This window comes from Ranitomeya imitator, chromosome 1, assembly GCF_032444005.1.
Source record: "Ranitomeya imitator isolate aRanImi1 chromosome 1, aRanImi1.pri, whole genome shotgun sequence".
NCBI classification, from domain to species: domain Eukaryota; kingdom Metazoa; phylum Chordata; class Amphibia; order Anura; family Dendrobatidae; genus Ranitomeya; species Ranitomeya imitator.
The window spans coordinates 899,569,211-899,591,800 of record NC_091282.1 but is presented as its reverse complement, the minus strand read 5'-3'; the positions used below and the strand labels follow the sequence as shown (position 1 = coordinate 899,591,800).

The 22,590-nt window shown below is 46.3% G+C and overlaps 1 protein-coding gene across 6 annotated transcripts in view; it reads left to right on the top strand.

Annotated features, from left to right (window-relative positions):
* The first annotated feature begins 1,229 nt into the window (after positions 1–1,229).
* WDFY3 (WD repeat and FYVE domain containing 3) overlaps positions 1,230–22,590 on the top strand; it is a 382,468-nt gene continuing 361,107 nt past the window's right edge. For all 6 annotated transcript variants that reach the window (XM_069743279.1, XM_069743265.1, XM_069743271.1 and 3 more), the window contains exon 1: positions 1,230–1,566. The gene's annotated coding sequence lies outside the window, so the exon portion shown is untranslated. The remainder of the gene's footprint in view (positions 1,567–22,590) is intronic.

Below are 22,590 nucleotides of genomic sequence, written 5' to 3'. Positions count from 1 at the left end.
TGGTAGGCTGCTTAGTGCAGTGAACAGACATGATAAATGAATAGTGAAGTAGTAAACGTGATTAGAAAGATCAGAAAACAAGCCACATTGCATTGTGTCCTTGCATTATATGGCCCAATCGAGGTTGCGCCTGAATCCTGATTTGAGAGGGATTCAGATGGAACCACCAAATGCACTTCAGAAATGCCATGTGAACCGAGCCAGAAGACTGGATTTGTATGGAGCAAATATGCTTTGGTAACTGATGAGCTTAGTTAGATCCCTCAGACTAGTGTCAGTGTGTACTCGCTTCCGTCTGAAGCCCTGAAATACGGGATCCACCAACAGGAACTTTGACTTTAATGGAGCAGACGGTCACTTTGTGCCCTATCTAACCTCATTTCCCACAAAGTCCAAGTAATGAGGTTGACTGTGCTTTTGTGCACACATTAGCTGAAATTGAGGCCGGACGGAGCAAAAAGTGACTCCATCTGCTTCGTTAAAGTCAATGGCCCTGTCGGTGGATACACCCGAATCCCCTTTTTCTGTTTCAGATGGAAACCTTGACGGACTGACTGACGTCTGGCAAAAACGTAATGTCTGAGATGTCAAAGTGAACACTGGAACATGGCATCCACTGTAAGTGGCCAGGAGACAGGGGGTGTCCTCTGTCCATAGAGCAATTGGAATAGCAGACACTTGGGGGACCAGAAGTACTCTACTCTGTCAGTGGTGACTGTTGGGGACCCCTGGGCGTGACACATTTGGCTTCTATTATAACCTGGGGTCACAATTTAGATGTTTACACCGTCCAAGTTGACCTTCTGCTCAGGATGCCAGGAAAGAGAGTCCGACAGCCCCTAATGAATTATATTGGGGGGATATTGAGACTATATCAGGAAAAATAGTGTGGCATAAACAGAGTCTGTGATGGAGGCTCCTAAATAAGATGGGCACACGGTGATATTGGTTGTCACCCAGAAATTCCTCCAACTTTAGTGAGCATTACACCCTGGCACATTCCAGGATGGGGGATGTTTGGGGGGCACTTCATATTACCATGGAGTACAGTCCAGACTGTGGCATTCCAGCAGCCATTGTGCCCTGACAATGCAACAAAGCAGAGAGGGAAGTGACCATCCATCCTCCTCTGCCAGGCAGTGTCATCACAGCGGAGGGGGAAGGGAGGGACAGACGGAGAGGGAGAGGGACGGACGGAGGGAGAGGGAAGATCTCCGACTGAGTCAGGAAGAGGGAGGAGGAATAAAGATTAAAAATGGCCACCAGCAGCTGCTGGCAATAGCAACAACTCCGGACTTTCCGGGATAGGCACACTGGCCGGGCAGCACTGATGGAAGGGGCTAGGGCAGGAGGCTGGCACTGATCCGCGGGATCAGCCTCACACCCCATTCCTTGCTCTCCTCACCTTGACACTTGGATGATCGCATTGTTTTCTGCGGATCACTATATTGGACCCGGCACCCGTGGATTTACCGAAGGACTCGGTGGCATGAGCCTGCCAGGGGCAGCAGCCGGGGCACTGCACTAGAGGAGGAGGGATACCATCCTGTGCCAGCCTGCACCCAGGTGAGTGGACGTGCCATGATGAGGGCTGCCATCCCTGGAGCCCTAGGCCTGGCACTGGCTGGTGATGACTGCATCTTGTGGCCTCTGCAGAGCTGGGAGCTGCTCCATGTCTTGTGTGCTTTGTGCATGAGCCATGGGTTAGTCCTGGCACATAAGGGGTTATTACATCTATACTGGGTGGCATCGCCCCACTGCTGAGTATAGCGTGCCCACTACTCCGATGACCCAGCATTGTCACTAATAAGAGGGATTGGATGCACAGCATTTCCCCATCACATCTGATCTGTCTGGATGTACAGAAATGACCACCCAATGGTGCCAGGTATAATACAGCACGGATGGGGTAGGGAAGCGGGCACACACATGTCTGTACAGTGCTGGGCTCCACTTGTGTACCAGGGAGCCCAGGATGAACAATGCAGTTGGCTGTAGCTGGTCTCAGTCTTCTGATCTGAGCACAACCAATCGCCCACCTACCGTAGACTGGCACCCTATTACATTGCCGGATGGCATCATTGGTATGTGGCCCCCGCTGGATATGGAGGAATGTCATGTCGCGGAGAGATTGTGCCTTGTTCTCCATTTATTCTTTTATAACTTCTGCCTGATCCGTGTCGTGGGATTTATTCATCTCTCCATATTTCTTTATTTCTTGTTTTTAATGTAAGCAATAATGAACAGACTGAATGTCACTGACTACTATATATTACTATAGCGCCAACCTAGTGTAGAGCGCAGTCCTGAGAATGGGCTCTATAGGGGAGGCTGCAGCCTGTAGGTCATAGGATGGGAGGAGACCCCCTCGGACCTGTCAGTATATGCTATATATGTAATGCATTAGTAATGTGCAGCCATTTGCCGTCTGCATAGAAGCCTGGCTGGATGCCACCGAGCTGTCATTAGAGGGTATTGTCTTGGCCACTCTCCCTCCTGTAAAATCTGCTGAGGTATATTGATTGTGTGGAGTGGATGGGTCATGTGATGCTGCGAGTTCCTGCCAGTTCCGTTAGGCTTTTTTTCCAATCTAATATAATCTGTCATAGGACCACATGGTAGAGATCTGTCAGGCCTATATGATGCCTGCCTACTGCAGACATTGGTGCCGGAAGGGTCTTCTGGCCACATGTGACCCTGATTTATAACCACCTACTAGGAATCTATAAGGGAATGGTCCACATTACAATATGGAATGGGATTGATGCCGCTGAGGAATCAGGTGAGAAGTCCACGTTATCGGCAGATCCGTTATTTGGCACAGCTGTTTTCTGCCATCCTGTGTCCTGGAGTCCATGTCTGACAGATCCGCCTCTCGACATGGTCGTCCTGCTTAAGACCTCATTCAGATGTACAGGTCCTTCTCAAAAAATTTGCATATAGTGTTAAATTTCATTATTTACCATAATGTAATGATTACAATTAAACTTTCATATATTATAGATTCATTATCCACCAACTGAAATTTGTCAGGTCTTTTATTGTTTTAATACTGATGATTTTGGCATACAACTCCTGATAACCCAAAAAACCTGTCTCAATAAATTAGCATATCAAGAAAAGGTTCTCTAAACGACCTATTACCCTAATCTTCTGAATCAACTAATTAACTCTAAACACATGCAAAAGATACCTGAGGCTTTTATAAACTCCCTGCCTGGTTCATTACTCAAAACCCCCATCATGGGTAAAGGTACCGTCACACTTAGCGACGCTGCAGCGATACCGACAACGATCCGGATCGCTGCAGCGTCGCTGTTTGGTCGCTGGAGAGCTGTCACACAGACCGCTCTCCAGCGACCAACGATCCCGAGGTCCCCGGTAACCAGGGTAAACATCGGGTAACTAAGCGCAGGGCCGCGCTTAGTAACCCGATGTTTACCCTGGTTACCATCGTAAAAAAACAAACAGTACATACTTACATTCAGCTGTCTGTCCCTTGCCGTCTGGTTCCTGCTGACTGCTGGCCGCAAAGTGAAAGCAGAGCACAGCCACAGCGGTGAGTCACCGCTGTGTGACTCACCGCTGTGCTGTGCTTTCACTTTCACTTTGCGGCCAGCAGTCAGTGCAGGAAATAGACGGCAAGGGACAGACAGCTGAATGTAAGTATGTACTGTTTGTTTTTTTACGATGGTAACCAGGGTAAACATCGGGTTACTAAGCGCGGCCCTGCGCTTAGTTACCCGATGTTTACCCTGGTTACCAGTGAAGACATCGCTGAATCGGTGTCACACACACCGATTCAGCGATGTCTGCGGGGAGTCCAGCGACGAAATAAAGTTCTGGACTTTCTTCCCCGACCAGCGACAGCACAGCAGGGGCCTGATCGCTGCTGCCTGTCACACTGGACGATATCGCTAGCGAGGACGCTGCAACGTCACGGATCGCTAGCGATATCGTCTAGTGTGACGGTACCTTTAGACTAGCGACCTGACAGATGTCAAGAAGGCCATCATTGACACCCTCAAGCAAGAGGGTGAGACCCAGAAAGAAATTTCTCAACAAATAGGCTGTTCCCAGAGTGCTGTATCAAGGCACCTCAATGGTAAGTCTGTTGGAAGGAAACAATGTGGCAGAAAACGCTGTACAACGAGAAGAGGAGACCGGACCCTGAGGAAGATTGTGGAGAAGTGGAAACATCCAGAGCCACCGTGCACAGGCGTGTGCAGGAAATGGACTACAGGTGCCGCATTCCCCAGGTAAAGCCACTTTTGAACCATAAACAGCGGCAGAGGCGCCTGACCTGGGCTACAGAGAAGCAGCACTGGACTGTTGCTAAGGCTACGTTCACATTGGCGTTCCGCCAATGTGCGTCGCTGTTGCGCCGGCGACGCAGCGGCGACGCGCCCCTATGTTTAACATGGGGGACGCGTGCGTTGTTTTGGTGGCGTTTTTCGCCACGTGCGTCGTTTCCGACGCTTGCGTCGGACGCAAGAAAACGCTACATTGTAGCATTTTCTGTGCGTCCGATTTTCGTAAAAAACGACGCACGCGTCGCAAAACGCGCGCGTTTGCGCGCGTTTTTACGTGCGTCGCGCGTTGCGTCGCCGACGCAGGGCGGCGCAACGCTAGTGTGAACCTAGCCTTAGTGGTCCCAAGTACTTTTTTCTGATGAAAGCAAATTTTGCATGTCATTCGGAAATCAAGGTGCCAGAGTCTGGAGGAAGACTGGGGAGAAGGAAATGCCAAAATGCCTGAAGTCCAGTGTCAAGTACCCACAGTCAGTGATGGTGTGGGGTGCCATGTCAGCTGCTGGTGTTGGTCCACTGTGTTTCATCAAGGGCAGGGTCAATGCAGCTAGCTATCAGGAGATTTTGGAGCACTTCATGCTTCCATCGGCTGAAATACTTTATGGAGATGAAGATTTCATTTTTCAGCACGACCTGGCACCTGCTCACAGTGCCAAAACCACTGGTAAATGGTTTACTGACCATGGTATTACTGTGCTCAATTGGCCTGCCAACTCTCCTGACCTGAACCCCATAGAGAATCTGTGGGATATTGTGAAGAGAAAGTTGAGAGACGCAAGACCCAACACTCTGGATGAGCTTAAGGCCGCTATTGAAGCATCCTGGGCCTCCATAACATCTCAGCAGTGTCACAGGCTGATTGCCTCCATGCCACGCCGCATTGAAGCAGTCATTTCTGCCAAAGGATTCCCGACCAAGTATTGAGTGCATAACTGAACATTATTATTTGATGGTTTTTTTGTTTGTTATTAAAAAACACTTTTATTTGATTGGATGGGTGAAATATGCTAATTTATTGAGACAGGTTTTTTGGGTTATCAGGAGTTGTATGCCAAAATCATCAGTATTAAAACAATAAAAGACCTGACAAATTTCAGTTGGTGGATAATGAATCTATAATATATGAAAGTTTAATTGTAATCATTACATTATGGTAAATAATGAAATTTAACACTATATGCTAATTTTTTGAGAAGGACCTGTAAGTTTCTTGTACTTCTTCTGCCCTTCATGATCAGAGGGATAGGTCTTGTACCGGTTGTAGTTTAGGGGGCTGTTCACATGTCTATTTCCGAGGATCGGGTTGTCTGCTGTACTCCGACATGTCTAATATTGATAGGAGTCACAGAACAAACTCGCCGATGCAAGTCTATGGATCCATGAAACAATAAGGCAGCACTCTGATGCCATCTGTGTGCTGTCTGATTGTCACCGACTGTTAGACGCTTGAGAAACCTCCATCAGTTTTGCACGAGAAAAACGGATGAAACTGTGCTAAAAAACTGATCAAAAACTGACACTCAGACCAGTTTTGTTTTGCATATAAGAAAACCCGCTAGCATTTGTATGAACCCTAAGATTGGATCTGCAACATCGAAAGCAGTTGAAGGAGTTGTCCGACCCAAGGGTGCAAGTCTACAGTCACCCTATGACTGCTGGTCATCTGCAAAGTATGTGATTTGCATACTTTGGCCACATCCCTACTAGACATGTCTGACTTTGCTCAATACACTTTCATCAGTGAGGCCGCGCACATCTAGTCGGCATGTGACCGCATCTATGCAAATCACATCCTTGCGGTCACACATCCGCTGCTCCTGATGCATACACCGGAGATAAAGCAGTGCGCGTCATGTGAGGATGCACAAGTCTGCAGTCACACGGTGACCGATGGCCGGACAACCCCTTTAAGGCTCATTCAGACATCTGTACAAATAGGTCTGAGAGCGACTCGCAATACACAGACTGTCCACAGGTCTGCCAGGTGGCGGCCATTTCTCCCACCTCCTCTATAGGCATGTATGCTAAACTCGGCCAAACCTGCATGTGTTCTTAGTGGGACGAAGGGGAATAAAGCCACCCCCGGAGGATCAGGCATGTGACATTTCATCTATGCCAACTCTTCTTCTACCATTGGGGGATCTTTGAGATTTTGGACACCCTTACACCCAGATGACGAGTTCGGCTGATATTCGTCTCGTGTGTGTGGCCACCGTAATGGAGCATTTAATAAAATATATTTAGGGAAGTGTAATCCTCTGTTCACACATACGTCATGGTTTCCATTACATGTAGAAACCACTAGACTGTGCTGGATCCGTTACTTTTACAGGAAATACAAATGTGCAGGGAAAAATCATGTGGCCAACTCCGAAACAATCAGAGACCCCCACACGGCATGATGGATGTATATGAGACTTGCTCTATGCCGAGCCTTCTGCTAGGGGCCCATCAGCCAAGTGCTGCAAGTCGTCCTCAAGGTGGAGGTAATGGTGTTCCCTTACAGAGCAGACTGACATGTTTGTGCCAGGATATTCGCTAATAATAATAATCTTTATATAGCGCTAACATATTCCGCAACACTTTACATTTTGCACACATTATCATCACTGTCCCCGATGGGGCTCACAATCTAAATTCCCTTTCAGTATGTCTTTGGAATGTGGGAGGAAACCGGAGTACCCGGAGGAAACCCACGCAAACACGGAGAGAACATACAAACTCTTTGCAGATATTGTCCTTGGTGGGGTTTGAACCCAGGACTCCAGCGCTGCAAGGCTGCTGTGCTAACAGCAGGGCAGCACGGTGGCGCAGTGAAGGAGAGGAAGGAAAACTCTAGTGGTTTGCGCCAATTTGTCCCTTTCTGCCACTAGTGACATTGTGTAATCTTTGGTTTCATGTAAGACAAGTCTGTGAGACATTACATAAACGCGTAACCATCAAGGACTATATTTGCGGTGCATGGCTGTGGGCTTTTATTGGCTGCACAGTTGTAACTTTAGGCCGGGGTCACACTGGCAACTAAAACGGATGAGTGCAATGTGATTTAAAAAAAAAAAAAAAAAAAAAATCGCAATGCACTCGGACCAGTGTTAAACTATGGGGCAGCTCCCAGTAGCCAATTTTTTTTTTTCCCTTCGGCCGTTTTCCTCGGCCTGAGACAATCGCAGCATGCTGCGATTGTCACGGACACTCAGCTGACTCTCGGCTCACTCGCACCCATATAAGCCTATGGGTGGGAGTGACACAGAGCACACCACTCGGATATCATCCGAGTGATGTGCGTTAAACGCTGACCCCGGCAATGGAGGATATGGAGAAATTAGTTTCTCCGCCTCCGCAGCTGTGCTCCGATCCGCTCTGTGAGGAGGAAGAGCCGAGGGTCATTAGCATATCGCATCCGACGCAATATGCTAGTGTGACCCAGGCCTACGGCACAGTATTAAAGGGGATGTCCACTTTTAGTAAAGTAGTCCCAATAGTGTGTAAAGTACATCACTATCTCATCATGTACTCGCCCTCCTTGGGTCCAGCACTGATTTCTCATGTCTGCTGCGGTCCCGGCTGGTATTGTGACTAGAGTGGAGACGTCACATCAGCAGCACACTTACTACATGTGAGGCCGGTTTCACACGTCAGTGGCTCCTGTCAGTTGGAGGTGGAGCCGCATAGTCATGACTGTAATCGGCGGCACCACGTGACCGCTCATACAGAAGAAGGTGCGGCGAGGACAGGACGCTGCGAGGGAGCCGGGTGAGTATTTTAGTAACACCGGGCGGGCGCACAGGGGGTGGGAGGAGGGCGGGGACAGGGATCTTTATTTTAAACACGGAAAAAAACAAAAAAAAAGGATTTTTCATATGTTCTAGCCAGCGAACGCTGCTGGAAAGAAGATATGAATGGCGGCTTCAGCACCAGATGCAGGGGACAGCGCTTACTTGTAGCGCTGTCTCCTGCACGGTCCGTGTGGTACCCAGTTGGCACACGGCTACCGCACGTGTGCCACACTGGTGTTCACGGTAAGGACACGGATAATTCCGGTACCGATTTTTCCGGTACCGGAATTATCTGAACGTGTGAGACTGGCCTGACATTGAGCTCAGCGGCTTTTTCATTGGGCTCAGTGGCGCGTGTTATTTTATGCACTTTCCACACTTTGGGGACCACTTTACTGAGAGTGGACATAAAGGCCCCTTCACACTAAGCGACGCTGCAGCGATACCGACAACGATCCGGATCGCTGCAGTGTCGCTGTTTGGTCGCTGGAGAGCTGTCACACAGACCGCTCTCCAGCGACCAACGATGCCGGTTACCAGGGTAAACATCGGGTAACTAAGCGCAGGGCCGCGCTTAGTAACCCGATGGTTACCATGCTAAAAGTAAAAAAAAGACGTCACCGCTCTGCTTTCTGGCTCACAGCCAGTACAGGAGGAGAGCAGAGCACAGCGCTGGAGGACAGACAGCGTTGGGTAAGTATCTAGTGTTTTTTTTTTTTTACTTTTAGCATGGTAACCAGGGTAAACATCGGGTTACTAAGCGCGGCCCTGCGCTTAGTTACCCGATGTTTACCCTGGTTACCAGTGAAGACATCGCTGGATCGGTGTCACACACGCCGATCCAGCGATGTCAGCAGGAGTCCAGCGACGAAATAAAGTTCTGGACTTTATTCAGCGACCAACGATCTCCCAGCAGGGGCCTGATCGTTGGTCGCTGTCACACATAACGATTTCATTAACGATATCGTTGCTACGTCACAAAAAGCAACGATATCGTTAACAATATCGTTATGTGTGAAGGTACCTTAAGCTTCTGCAATCAAGCAGGAGTAGGCCAGGCTCCTGACTGTCAGACACAGCTGGAAACTCTGAGGAGAAGACATAAGCATTTTAATAAGGCTTTGTTCAGACATTGCATTTTTTTTCTCTGCAGACAAAACCTGCTCTGTTGGCAGTAAAGAAGCTGCTTAAAAAAAGCAGGATTTGCTGTGTTTTTTTTTTTTTTTAATTTTTGGTATATTTGTCTCTTGTGCATACTGATGCAGTTCAGTGCCTGTGGTTCCTGCATTTTCTGCACCAACAATACAGCAAAACCAGATACCTGCATATTTTTTTTTTTTCCACTTACTCATTGCTTTCTATGGGTGAAACAAAAATGACAGAAGTGACATGCTGCGGTTTTCAAAAACACTGCAGTTTTCCAATTAGGTCAGGAAAAAAAACAATGTGTGCGTGAGATTTCTGAAATCACCTAGCTTTAGCTGGTACTGTACATGTCCCCATAAGGCCTATAACTATAATTATAATAATCACAAGACACCTTTAATGGTTGGAATAAATGGCCGTGAGGTTTTATTTTGAGTTACAAAATCCAATTAATTAAATAAATAACCAATAAATAATATCCATAAGTTCATAAGTCCAAATGTCCATAAACTTCCAGAAACCAAATCCACCCAAAGTTGAGTGATTTTTACCCACAAATAAAACCAAACGACAAGTGAATGATAACATAAAGGGAGGGAGGGCGGGCTCTTCTTTTCTTCAAGCGCCGGCGAACTGAGTATCCAACGCCGGTGCTCAGGTATATATCATAACAAAATCTGCCCAGCAACTGATTGACAACCAATCATCCATCAAAAATTTAGGCGGGCAAAAAGCCAGTCAGAACCAGATCTGGCTGCTTTTACATACAGTAACAGTAAATACCCTGACCTCAACTTGACCCCTAATATTCATGGCATAAATGAATGTGCCAGGCCTATGTGGACATGGGACCCCCGCTATATTTCTGCTGTCTGAGCGGGGGGGCTTACATTACAAAAATGCAACGTGTGAACATGCATACATTCCTTAGGCATGTAAGAAATTGTTTCATTGAGGAAATTCAGACCACTTTTATTTTTTTCACTTGTCATCCGTATACAATCTGTTTTTACACAGCAGCTATTCATTTTCTAAAAGACCATTTACAGTTTTGCATGTTAAAATTGCAATATACTTGTAAATATATATATATATATATATATATATATATATATATATATATATATATATATATATATATATATATATATATAATATATTATATAATATATTATATAATTTTTTTTTTTTCCACACACAGATTCAGGCTGCCGTCACACTAGCAGTATTTGGTCAGTATTTTACCTCCGTATTTGTAAGCCAAAACCAGGAGTGGGTGATAAATGCAGAAGTGGTGTATATGTTTCTATTATACTTTTCCTCTAAGGCTGTGTGCACACGATGCAGATTTGGTGCAGAAAAATCTGCTGCAGTTCTGCACTAAATCTGCATCTCCTGGCAGAATCTGCAGGTGCGTTTTTTATGCGTTTTTTATTTTTGGTTTTTATGCGTTTTTTGTGCACAAATCTGCACAATAAACGCATCAAAAATGCATAAACGCATCAAAAAATGCACCTGCAGATTTCTATTATGGAGGGGTGCAGAAACGCTGCAGAACTGCACAAAAGAAGTGACATGCACTTCTTTGAAATCTGCAGCGTTTCTGCGCAGATTTTTCTGCACCATGTGCACAGCTTTTTTTTTTCACATTGATTTACATTGTACTGTGATCACAGTGCAGTTCTGCAGCGTTTCTGCTGCAGAAAAATCTGCTGCAGTTCTGCACTAAATCTGCATCGTGTGCACATACCCTAATTGTTCCACTCCTGGTTTTGGCTTACAAATACTGATGTAAAATACTGACCAAATACTGCTAGTGTGACGGCAGCCTCAGTCAGTGGAAACAAAAAAAATGCTAGATTGCATTGCCCCATTGAATAACATTAGTTTGTTCCCAGACAGCACTTGGATGAAAATTACGCTCGTGTGATCCGGCCTTAAGTTTTTGGAGCAGAAACTCCCCAATCAAATGTCGTGGGTTTTTCTGCTCCTGGTGGATATTGGAGAGTTTTTGCTCTAAAAGCTTGATGTGAACGCACCTGAAGACCTGCACATTAGGGGGTTAAGAACTGGATGGGTTGGCAGCCTTGATACTCAATTCTCATCAGATTAGTACAGGCTGTTTGCTGTCTAATTGTAAAGGTACCGTCACACTTAGCGACGCTGCAGCGATACCGACAACGATCCGGATCGCTGCAGCGTCGCTGTTTGGTCGCTGGAGAGCTGTGAGCACAGCGGCCGGAAAGCAGAGCGGTGACGTCACCGCTCTGCTTTCCGGCTGACCGACGCTCACAGCCAGAGCAGGAGGAGTGCAGAGCACAGCGCTGGAGGACAGACGGCTGTAGGTAAGTATGTAGTGTTTGTTTTTTTTTCTTTTAGGATGGTAACCAGGGTAAACATCGGGTTACTAAGCGCGGCCCTGCGCTTAGTTACCCGATGTTTACCCTGGTTACCAGTGAAGACATCGCTGGATCGGTGTCACACACGCCGATTCAGCGATGTCTGCGGGGAGTCCAGCGACCAAATAAAGTTCTGGACTTTCTTCCCCGACCAGCGAGGGGCCTGATCGCTGCTGCCTGTCACACTGGACGATATCGCTAGCGAGGACGCTGCAATGTCACGGATCGCTAGCGATATCGTCTAGTGTGACGGTACCTTAAGACTGTTTCTGTTCAGTTTATATCGGCCATTAGTTGGTGTACTTTGTAGTAGAAACATGCGCCACAATTTTGAGGCACACAGTGTGGTACATTAGGCCATGCCCCGTTAGTCGGGAAACGTAAAAAGCATCAACAATATATAATTAATGATGCAATGCAAGTCATGAAGCACAGAATTAGTGAAATTTGCTTCAATACACTAACAAAATAAGCTCGATAAATATGCCCCAACATGTCTTTAAAGGCAATCTGTCAGCAGGTTTTTACATTGTAATCTGATCACCATAATGTAGGGGCAAAAAAACAGATTCCAGCGATGTCTCACTTATTAGTCTGTGTTTTGCAGTTTAAATACAATGATTTTGTTTTATCAGTAGGAGATTATCACTACAGGACAAGCTGCTTTGTGCCTCCTAGTCCAACCGTACCCCCACCACAGATTAGCTGCTTTCTGTCACTATACAACGTACATGGAAAGCTGCTAGTTCTGTGAGAACTACAGTAAACTAACATAGCTGGAATCAGAGTCTCTGTCCCTACATAAATCTGCTGTCAGATTCCCTTAAAAAGTAATGTTATACAATGTCTGTGCTGTGGTTTTAAAGAGAACCTGCTATCTGCCCCAGGCCACCCAAACCGCCAACATGAATGTATTCATCCTTTTTTGTGGCTTACTGATTTTTACATATACCTAAAAATTTGTTTTATAACAGGACTTGAGATATGCAATTTAATGGGTGACTAGTCGTGGGGGTGTAGTTTTCCCCAAACTAACCGACCCACTAATCGTGTTATCACATCCACAGTGAGGCCGGTTTCACACGTCAGTGGCTACAGTATGTGAGATGAGTTTCCTCACGTACCGGAGCCACTGACACACGTAGACACACTAAAATCAATGCATCTGTGCAGATGTCATTGATTTTTTGCGGACCGTGTCTCCGTGTGCCAAACACGGAGACATGTCAGTGTTCGTGGGAGCGCACGTATTACACGGACCCATTAAAGTCAATGGGTCCGTGTAAAACACGTACCGCACACGGACGTTGTCCGTGTGCAGTCCGTGTGCCGTGCAGGAGACAGCGCTACATTAAAGGGAATCTGTCACCCCGAAAATCGCGGGTGAGGTAAGCCCACCGGCATCAGGGGCTTATCTACAGCATTCTGTAATGCTGTAGATAAGCCCCCGATGTTACCTGAAAGAGAAGAAAAAGACGTTAGATTATACTCACCCAGGGGCGGTTCCGCTGCTGGTCCGGTCGGATGGGCGTCTCTAGTCCTCTGCGGCGCCTCCGATCTTCTTTCCAAGACGTCCTCTTCTGATCTTCATGCTGCAGCTCCGACGCAGGCGTACTTTGTCTGCCCTGTTGAGGGCAGAGCAAAGTACTGCAGTGCGCAGGCGCTGGGCCTCTCTGACCTTTCCGGCGCCTGCGCACTGCAGTACTTTGTTCTGCCCTCAACAGGGCAGACAAAGTACGCCTGCGCCGGAGCCGTGGCTGAAGATCAGAAGAGGATGTCTTGGAAAGAAGATGGGAGGCGCCACAGCGGACCAGAGACACCCATCCGACCGGACCAGCAGCGGGACCGCCCCTGGGTGAGTATAATCTAATGTCTTTTTCTCCTCTTTCAGGTAACATCGGGGGCTTATCTACAGCATTACAGAATGCTGTAGATAAGCCCCTGATGCCGGTGGGCTTACCGCACCCGCGATTTTCGGGGTGACAGGTTCCCTTTTAAGCGCTGTCCCCCCCCACAGGTGCTGAAGCCGCGATTAATTTCTTCCCTGCAGCAACGTTCCCTGCAGCAACGTTTGCTGTAGAGAAGATATGAATAATTGTGTTTAAAATAAAGATCTATGTGCCCCCCGCCCTCCCACCCCCTGTGCCTCCTCCCATAGGGGTGGAGCCGCATATTCATTACTGTAAATGAGCGGCCCCACTTGACCGCATACAGGAGAAGATGCGGCCAGAACAGGAAGCGGCGTCGGCGAGGGAGCGAGCCGGGTGAGTATTTTCAGAACAGCGGGGGGGGGGGGGCACATAGATCTATATTTTAAACACAATTATTCATATCTTCTCTACAGCAAACGCTGCTGCAGGGAAGATATGAATTGGGCTTCAGCACCACCAGATGCTGGTACGTGTGGTACCCAGTGGGCACGTGGGCGGCACACGTGTGCCACACTGATGTGCCACAGAAACGTAGGGGCACACGGACACGGATAATTCCGGGACCGATTTTTTTTTTTTTTTTCTGGTACCGGAATTATCTGGACGTGTGAGACTGGCCTGAGTGATACGATGCAAGATCGGCATCACCGCCGGCTCTTTGACGATCATTTGTTGTTGGATTTCACTCAGATAAATTGTTTCAGTTGTTGTTGTCGTACATGTTGTGTATGTCTACTTTGGGTGCACCTCAGTATTATGGGCTTACCTGGAGAAGTGGATTCTCTAAGCCAGTGGTCCCCAACTCCAGGCCTCGAGGGCCGCCAACAGTGCAGGTTTTCAGGATTTCCTTAGTATTGCACAGGGGTTGGAATCATCACCTGTGCAGATGATCACATTACCACCGATGCAATACTAAAGAAATCCTGAAAAACCTGCACTGTTGGCGGCCCTCGAGGCCTGGAGTTGGGGACCCCTGCTCTAAGCTGTAGGTCAGGGTAAGAAACCTGGACCAAAGAAGATGGAACAGCGGAGCGGGATGGCACATGCATTAGTGAGGAATAGGACCATATGGTATGTAAAACTTCAGGCAGACAAGCGGAGCAGGAAACGCTGTAAGTTTTGGAGCCAGGAATGTGAACTTACTCTTATATAGTAGATCAATAGTCTACAGCAGACAGATGGTTAAAGGCAAAGAAGTATGCAATCAGCAGAAGGTTGATTAACCACCAGACAACAGTGATGCACAGCTCCAGCGGATACTTGCTTGCAGTGAAGATTACACACTATTGTCTGCATAGCAGCAGTATTGGCAGAGAATAGTTTATTACTGCTTACAGCAGACAAATGGTTAACAGCAGGTCTGAGCTTGGAATTAATTGCAGATGGTGATAAACAAGCTTCTGAAGCTCACTGAAAAGCTTATTAGCTAGCTGAGTGAAGTGGATGGTGAGCCAAACTCATAAAGGTACACGTGGTAACCAAATTCTGTGCTTCCTGAATACTCGGCACATGGCTCTGAGATGGCCTTAGATGGTGAATTTGGAGGTGGTTGTCTGGTGGCCACAGTATCCTGGTAGTAACAAAGGAAACTAGCCCTATAGGTAGGAAAAGAGTCAGGACAGGTGAGTAACCCTTAGGAGCCATCTTTCTATTGTTCATGGTCCAGTCATGACGTACTTCCATGTGCATCAATAAAAATCTTCTGAAAATCTAAAGTTTGCTGTATAGACTTATTTTATACTAGATGGTGGCCTGATTCTAACGCATCGGGTATTCTAGAATATGCATGTCCACGTAGTATATTGCCCAGCCACGTAGTATATTGCCGAGTGACGTAGTATATTGCCCAGTCCGCGTAGTGTATTGCCCAGTCCACGTAGTATATTGCCCAGCCACGTATGTCACAGGTTAAAAAATAAACATATACTCACCTTCCGAGGGAACCCTTGTAGTCATGTCGCCTGTGTGCGGTGCACTCGGCAGCTTCCGGTCCCAGGGTTGGTAGCGCAGGACCCGTGATGACGTCGCGGTCACATGACGGTGACGTCATGGCAGGTCCTTGTCGCATACCATCCCTGCCACCGGAACCTGCCGCTGGCATGGAGGCGTTACCGGAGCGTTGCGAGGAGCTGGAAAGGCGGCGGAAGGTGAGTATATAATGATTTTTTATTATTTTTAACATTAGATCCTTTTTACTATTGACGCTGCATAGGCAGCATCAATAGTAAAAACTTTGTCATACAGGGTTAATAACGGCGGTAACGGAGTGAGTTACCCGCGGCATAACACGGTCCGTTACCGCTTGCATTAACCCTGTGTGAGCGGTGACTGCGGGTAGTATGGAGCGGGCACTGACTGCAGGGGAGTAGGGAGGGACTAATCGGACTGTGGCCGCCGCTGATTGGTCGCGGCAGCCATGACAGGCAGCTGATGAGACCAATCAGCGACTTGGATTCCATGACAGACAGAGGCCGCGACCAATGATTATCCGGGACAGACAGAAAGATGGAAGTGACCCTTAAACAATTATATAAAAGACAAGTCTTATGACAAATTGGGGAATGAATGAGCTTGTCTTAAATGTTGGTGTCAGATTTCCTAGCAAGTCCCTATGGAGTGAAGTTGCAGCAGCAGAGTTTACAAGGAAGTCTTAGGCTATGTTCACATTAGCGTTCCGCTAATGTGCGTCGCTGTTGCGTCGGCGACGCGCCCCTATGTTTAACATGGGGGACGCGTGCGTTTTTTTTGTTGCGTTTTCCGACACGTGCGTCGTTTCCGACGCTAGCGTCGGACGCAAGAAAATGCAACAAGTTGCATTTTTCGTGCGTCCGATTTTCGTCAAAAAACGACGCACGCGTCGCAAAACGCAGCGTTTTTGCGCGCGTTTTTTTGTGCGTCGTGCGTTGCGTCGCCGACGCACCGGCGCGCAACGCTAATGTGAACGTAGCCTACAATATCTGGTGGCATGGCCTCTAGGGTAATGTCGTGTACTACACATGAGAACAATCATTCACGCTCCTTTCATTCTTGTTCTTGTAAGAAGTGAAAGTCATGCAGTGGTTTAGTAAATGGTATATCCTCACGGGTCAAATTCATGTTTTGTACGGTATATACTGTATTCTGCATATTGGAATCTTTATTAAGGGGATATGTCATCAGAAAATGACCTCCTGTATAAATCTGGCTCTTGTTACATACACAGTGCATTGTATTCCCAATAGAAAGTACTTTCCTCGGGAGAGGTTTTTCCTAGTGTGATACGTAATTTCTCGTCAGTGGCTTAGCTTTATAACTGGACTACAGATCTCTATAATAAAAACTTGGACCAGTGCTATGGATTTAGTGTTCTATCCTGTCCTACAATGGCTATTGATTTACAGCATATCCCTTTAACAGCAGTCTGTCTGATTAGGATCCTCGCCATTACACCACATACATACTGCTACAGTGTAGTTATAAAAATAAGTGAAAGGGGCTATCCAGGTTTGGTGAAGATTCCGTCAGTATGGCACATCTAGAATTGTCAGTCTTTGCCCACTCTTCCTTGTAATAGCGCTCTGTCAGATTGGAAGGGCATCTCCTGGGTACAGCGCCCTTTTCAGGTCCACACATAAATTTTTCAGTTGGATTCAGTTCTTGGCCCTAGCTGAACTTTTCGAACACTACAATCTTCTTCTGGTGAAGCCATTCTTTTGTTGACTTGTCGAACTGAAAGGTAACATTCCTGTCTTCAGCTTTTTTAACCGGAAGCTTGAGGCTATGTGCACACGTTCAGGATTTCTTGCAGAAATTTCCTGAGCAAAACCGGACATTTTCTGCAAGAAATCCACATGTTTTTTTTCTCATGTTTTTTGCGCTTTTTTTTTGCGGATTTTTCCAGAGATTTCCCAATGCATTGATATAGTGGGAAATCCGCAAAAAATCCGCAAAATTAATGAACATGCTGCGTTTTTTTTTACCGCGATGCGTTGTTTGTGGGGAAAAAAACGCATCATGTGCACAAAAATTGCAGAATGCATTCTAAATGATGGAATGCATAATGTATGTATTTTGTATGCATTTTTTTTTTTTTATAACGAAAAATCCGCATCGTGTACCCACAGCCTGAAGGTTTTGATGCACATTTAACTTATATATTTGTAACTCTTCATAATTCCTGTACCTTGACTAATGCCCTTGCCGGAAAAACAGCCCCAAAATACAATTCTTAATACCTACCCCATGCTTCACTGTAGGCATGGTGTTCTTTTGGCGAATGGGCAGTGTTTATGGCCAAAATGTTCCAATTTTGGTCTCATCAGACCATGGCACATCTTCCCACTTGCTTTTGGTAGACATGATGTAGGTTTTGGCAAAATATAGCCAGGGTTGTATGTTGCAAGAAAAGGATCCCATCTTTCCATCCTACTCCACAGGACAGACTTATGAAGGATTCCTGGAGATTATCACATACAGTACACAACCAGTACTCGTAGTTTTTGAGGGATATTAATTTCTAGGTAATGTCACGGTTGTGTTAATTTCTTGATGACCGTTTTTAATAGTACCGTATATGTAATGCTTTGGACTTTTTTTTTTTTTTTTTTTGTACTCTTCTCCTGACTGATAACTTTCAGCATTGAGATACCTTTGTTGTGTTGTAAGCTGTTTGCAGACTTGCTTTTGTTGTAGATTTCAACAAAGAATGTCAGGAAAATCCTGCTAAAACAGCTAAACTTTATATGGGGGTTAATCAGACTTGCTTTAAATGATGGACTGACTACTATGTAACAAGAACTTAAAGGGAACCTGTCGGCAGGATTTTGCTGAGTAACCTACTGACAGTGTTAGGTTGGCACAATTAGGCTGGTGTCACACTTGCATGTGCAGTGCGAGAAACTCGCGCATCAATACCCGGCCGGTTCAGCCGCATAGAAATACATGCAGCCACACACTCCGCTCTCGAGTGCCGGCGGGGCAGCAGTGCCGGGTATCTATACGACAGACTCGCCCTGCACACGCAAGTGTGACCCCGGCCTTATACTGATGATACCTGGGTTGATGAAATCCGTCTTGTGGTTGTTGTTTAATCTTTATTTCCAGTTAATGATATGCTCGTGCTCCGGGGCGACCTGGGGGTGGTGGTCTTCATCTGGTTCTCTAATTAGGTATTCATCAGTATGGCTTATGACAGGTCACTGATCCCTCACTGACCTGCCCCTTCATTTACATATTGAATATTATATAGACATACTGGGGAAAAAGGCCGTGCGCCTGCGCTGCAGTATAATCGCATGTGTACTGTGCATATAATTATGATTAAGGTTATCCTGATATTTAAAAAAAATATATATATAAATTGAAAAATGGTGCCCGCTGCGCAATAGCAGCTATCGGTGTATATAGCTATGATCTGATAGCTGCCACTGCGCAGGTTCTGGCGGCGCCATCTTGCTAGAGAAAGGAAAAAATAATTTCCTCCTCCAAGATGGTGTTGCCATTTTTTTTAATATCAGGATAACCTCAACCATAATAATTATAATCGCATGGGTACTGTGCATATGCTGCACCTGCGGAATGGTGTGTGTGTGTGGCACTTGCGCTGATACTGTGGATGAAATGTTTGTAGGACTGCTTTAGTGCTTCATCACCTTTTAGCTCTTCTTTTCTTACGCTGGCGTGGTGCCATTCAGGGGAATAGGGTCGGCTGCACTTCCCTGCACAGCTGAGTGTCCACGACCCTGTAGGTAAAAGTTACAAGAGGAGTCAACACTGCGGCTGCAGGTCGGCCGAGAGACCTCCTCCCTACTATCCGAAGTGATGGCATAGCTGAGAAATAGTCCACACTTTATTAGAGGGGAATCTCTCTTTAAATCTGATGTCTTTGGCTCATGTAGGGGAAGGTTGACTTGTACGCTTTACGTATAGTAGATAGTGGTGTAGATTTGTAAATTGGATTTCCATATTTCTCAACAAATACAACTCTGAATCTGGCACATACTGCGTGGGTGAGAGAAATGACCCCATAATCCACACGTGTTTTTGAATGTTCTTCTCGGTCACTTTCTCATAAGATATTCACGGCCTGTGAAAATATATATATATATATATATATATATATATATATTATAACTGCGGCTACATGACGACTTTGCTAAAGTTATCAGCAAGAGATTATCACAAATTGTCTAGTCTGCCAGGTAGTCAAGCGTATTTATGAGCTTAGTATAGCTCCGCCCCTACCACTGATTGGCAGCTTTCTGTTTATACTACACATATGGAGAAAGCTACCAATCAGGGGTGGGGTTATATAGAGCTCAGCATTCAGAGAACTGCTAGATGTGCAGCAGATAACATTGATTTTTACCAAAATGACAGCAAGCAGCCCAGTAACTGACACATCGCTGGAATCCAGGTCTCAGCCCTGACATCATGCTGTTCTCATATGGGGTAGAAAAAAACCTGGTTACTGATTCTATTAGAGGACAGTAGATGCTGAATAGCTTGAGGTGTGTTTTGGGGCTGTGCAATGCAAATAGCCTACCGTGGGGAAATGTATGCAAACATTTAGAGATTGAGCTTAAATAATTTTTTTTTTACTCTCAAATAACTATTGCAAAGATGGTTGTGAGAGAACCTAGATAAGTTCTATTGAACGCTTTTCCCTGTAGATCGATGCTTTAGCTGCAGGCCTTATTAATCTGAGACTGACTGAACGCTAACCATGCATTGCCTGAAAACCCCAATTAAAAATTTGTAGCTGTAAGGCCATATCCCTATTAACCCTTCTGTCCCAAGTGACTCGATGGATTAAAGTTTTACTTGCTTAAAATTGGCCAATTACAGTATAAGGCGAAATTCACACTTCCATTTATCTGCTACATCTCAAGGATCAAATAAATAGAATTATTTTCCAAACTTCATCTGTTGCATAATTGCAACAGGAAGAAGAGGGGCCTACTTTATTATGGGTTCCATCAGGGTGTATCCACTTTTAGAGCGGAGGTAAAAGCGCGTCATGCAGAATTTTTAGGTCTAAAGACTAACACACAACCCCATTTTAAGGGTTCTGTCTGGTTCGGTTATCTGAAGCAATGGAATTTTTTACTATGGGGCTAACAACTTACCAACAGATAGTTGCTAACCGCCTGCTCTGCCCTGCGCTGATGTGTTCAGGCAAGGTGGCAATTTTCTGGCTTCATTTGACCTCATTTCAACTCTTCCCCTTTCGGGCTGCTCTGTCAACTTGATGTCATGCTGATTGACCTCCAGCTTCCCACAGTTAGGCAGTGGAAAGCCTGCTGTCAATCAGCATGACATCAACAGAGTGGAAGAGAAGACTCTGAATTGACCAATTCTTAAAAAATAATAAATAGTATTCTCTGCAGCCACGACAAGGTGATCCACCTTGCTGGGAACCTAACCCAATGTGAGAAAATTAGCCGCCGCTATGTATTCTCTTAGCAGAGACTGAACCAGCACTGCCCCCGCCTCCATAACTGAAATCTAATGCTGGCTGGGAGAATAAAGTTAATTTTCTCCCCTCTGCATACACGTGCCGAACAGCATGATGTCACTATTAACCACATACCTGCAGGTTAATAGCTTTATTTCTGGTGACATGTTCCCTTTAAAAGGGATTGGTCACCCCACAAAATGCGATTAACCTGCAGATATCTGGTTAATATGTAGGTTAATGGCGTTTCAAAGCTGCCTGGCCACTGCACTGAAATCTCAACTGCATGGGGGACATGAACGTTATTCCTGGCAGCCTCGGGCTTTCAGACGTAGAGGTGTGGCTTCAGTCACCACTCAGTGCTTAGTAAGCGACAGCTGTAACTGCACCCTGGCACTGACTGACAGTTGGCTATGCTAATGTTTGTCAGTGCCAGGATGTGGCTACAGCTGCCGCTCGCTCTGTATTGCACCATGACTGAAGCCGTGCCTCTATGACTGAAAGCATGTTCTCCTGGTAGCTGAGCTTTCAGTGCAGTGGCCGGGCAGCTTTGCAACGTTTTCTGATTTGACAGGTTCCCTCTAAATATACATTTGCTTTGATCCATACATCCCATCGGCCATGATTGACTATGACCATTGCCTGTAAGTTGGAGTACTGACTTACTTGCCGGCAGCCACTGCTCTTTTAATTAGCGTGCTTAATGCAAAGTCATTGTGGTGTAATGACAGGCCAGCATAACACTTGAGTTGGTACGGGTCCGTCGCTAAGCGTCGGCGCGACGTGCCAAATTTTCACAACGTGCGTCGGTACAACGTGGGCAGCGGATGCAGTTTTTCAACACATCCGCTGCCCATTGTGAAGTCACGAGGAGGAGGGGGCGGAGTTCCGGCCACGCATGCGCGGTAGGAAATGGAGGACCCGACATACGAAAAAACGTTACATTGAACGTTTTTTCGTGCCGACAAAACACGACGCATCCAGTGCACGATGGACGCGATGGATGGCCATCCAGTGCACGATGGACGCGATGGATGGCCATCCGTCACAATCCGTCGCTAATACATGTCTATGGGAAAATGCAGGATCCTGTTGTTGCCGAAGGAACAGAGCATGCAAATAAATTTGCGCCATCTCTGCTGCCGGACTTTACTGCCTACAGTGCCGGGTCCCATTATCCAAGTGTAGGAAACTGACTAGCTAAACCACTGTGTTTCTGTGAATGACTGTGTGTACTATAGGCCTCCACGCCCGTCACACAGATACCACTCAACCAGCAAGGAAGGATGCAATAAGACACACTCATTTCTTAGGCCCCTTTCACACATCAGTTTTTTGCCGTCAGTCACAATCCATTGGCTCGATTGTGAAAAACTGATGCGACGGATTCATTTTTTTTCTACGGATCCGACTAGCGGATCTAGCTAATTGGATTGGAGCATGCTCAGTTAAAAAAATGGAATCCATTGCCAGAATCCGTCGCATCATTGACGGATCCAGCGCCCATAGGCTTCCATTCGAGCAAACGACGGACGTCGACGGACACAAAAAACTTTACTTTGTCCGTTGTCTCCGGTCGCCGGACAATTTTCA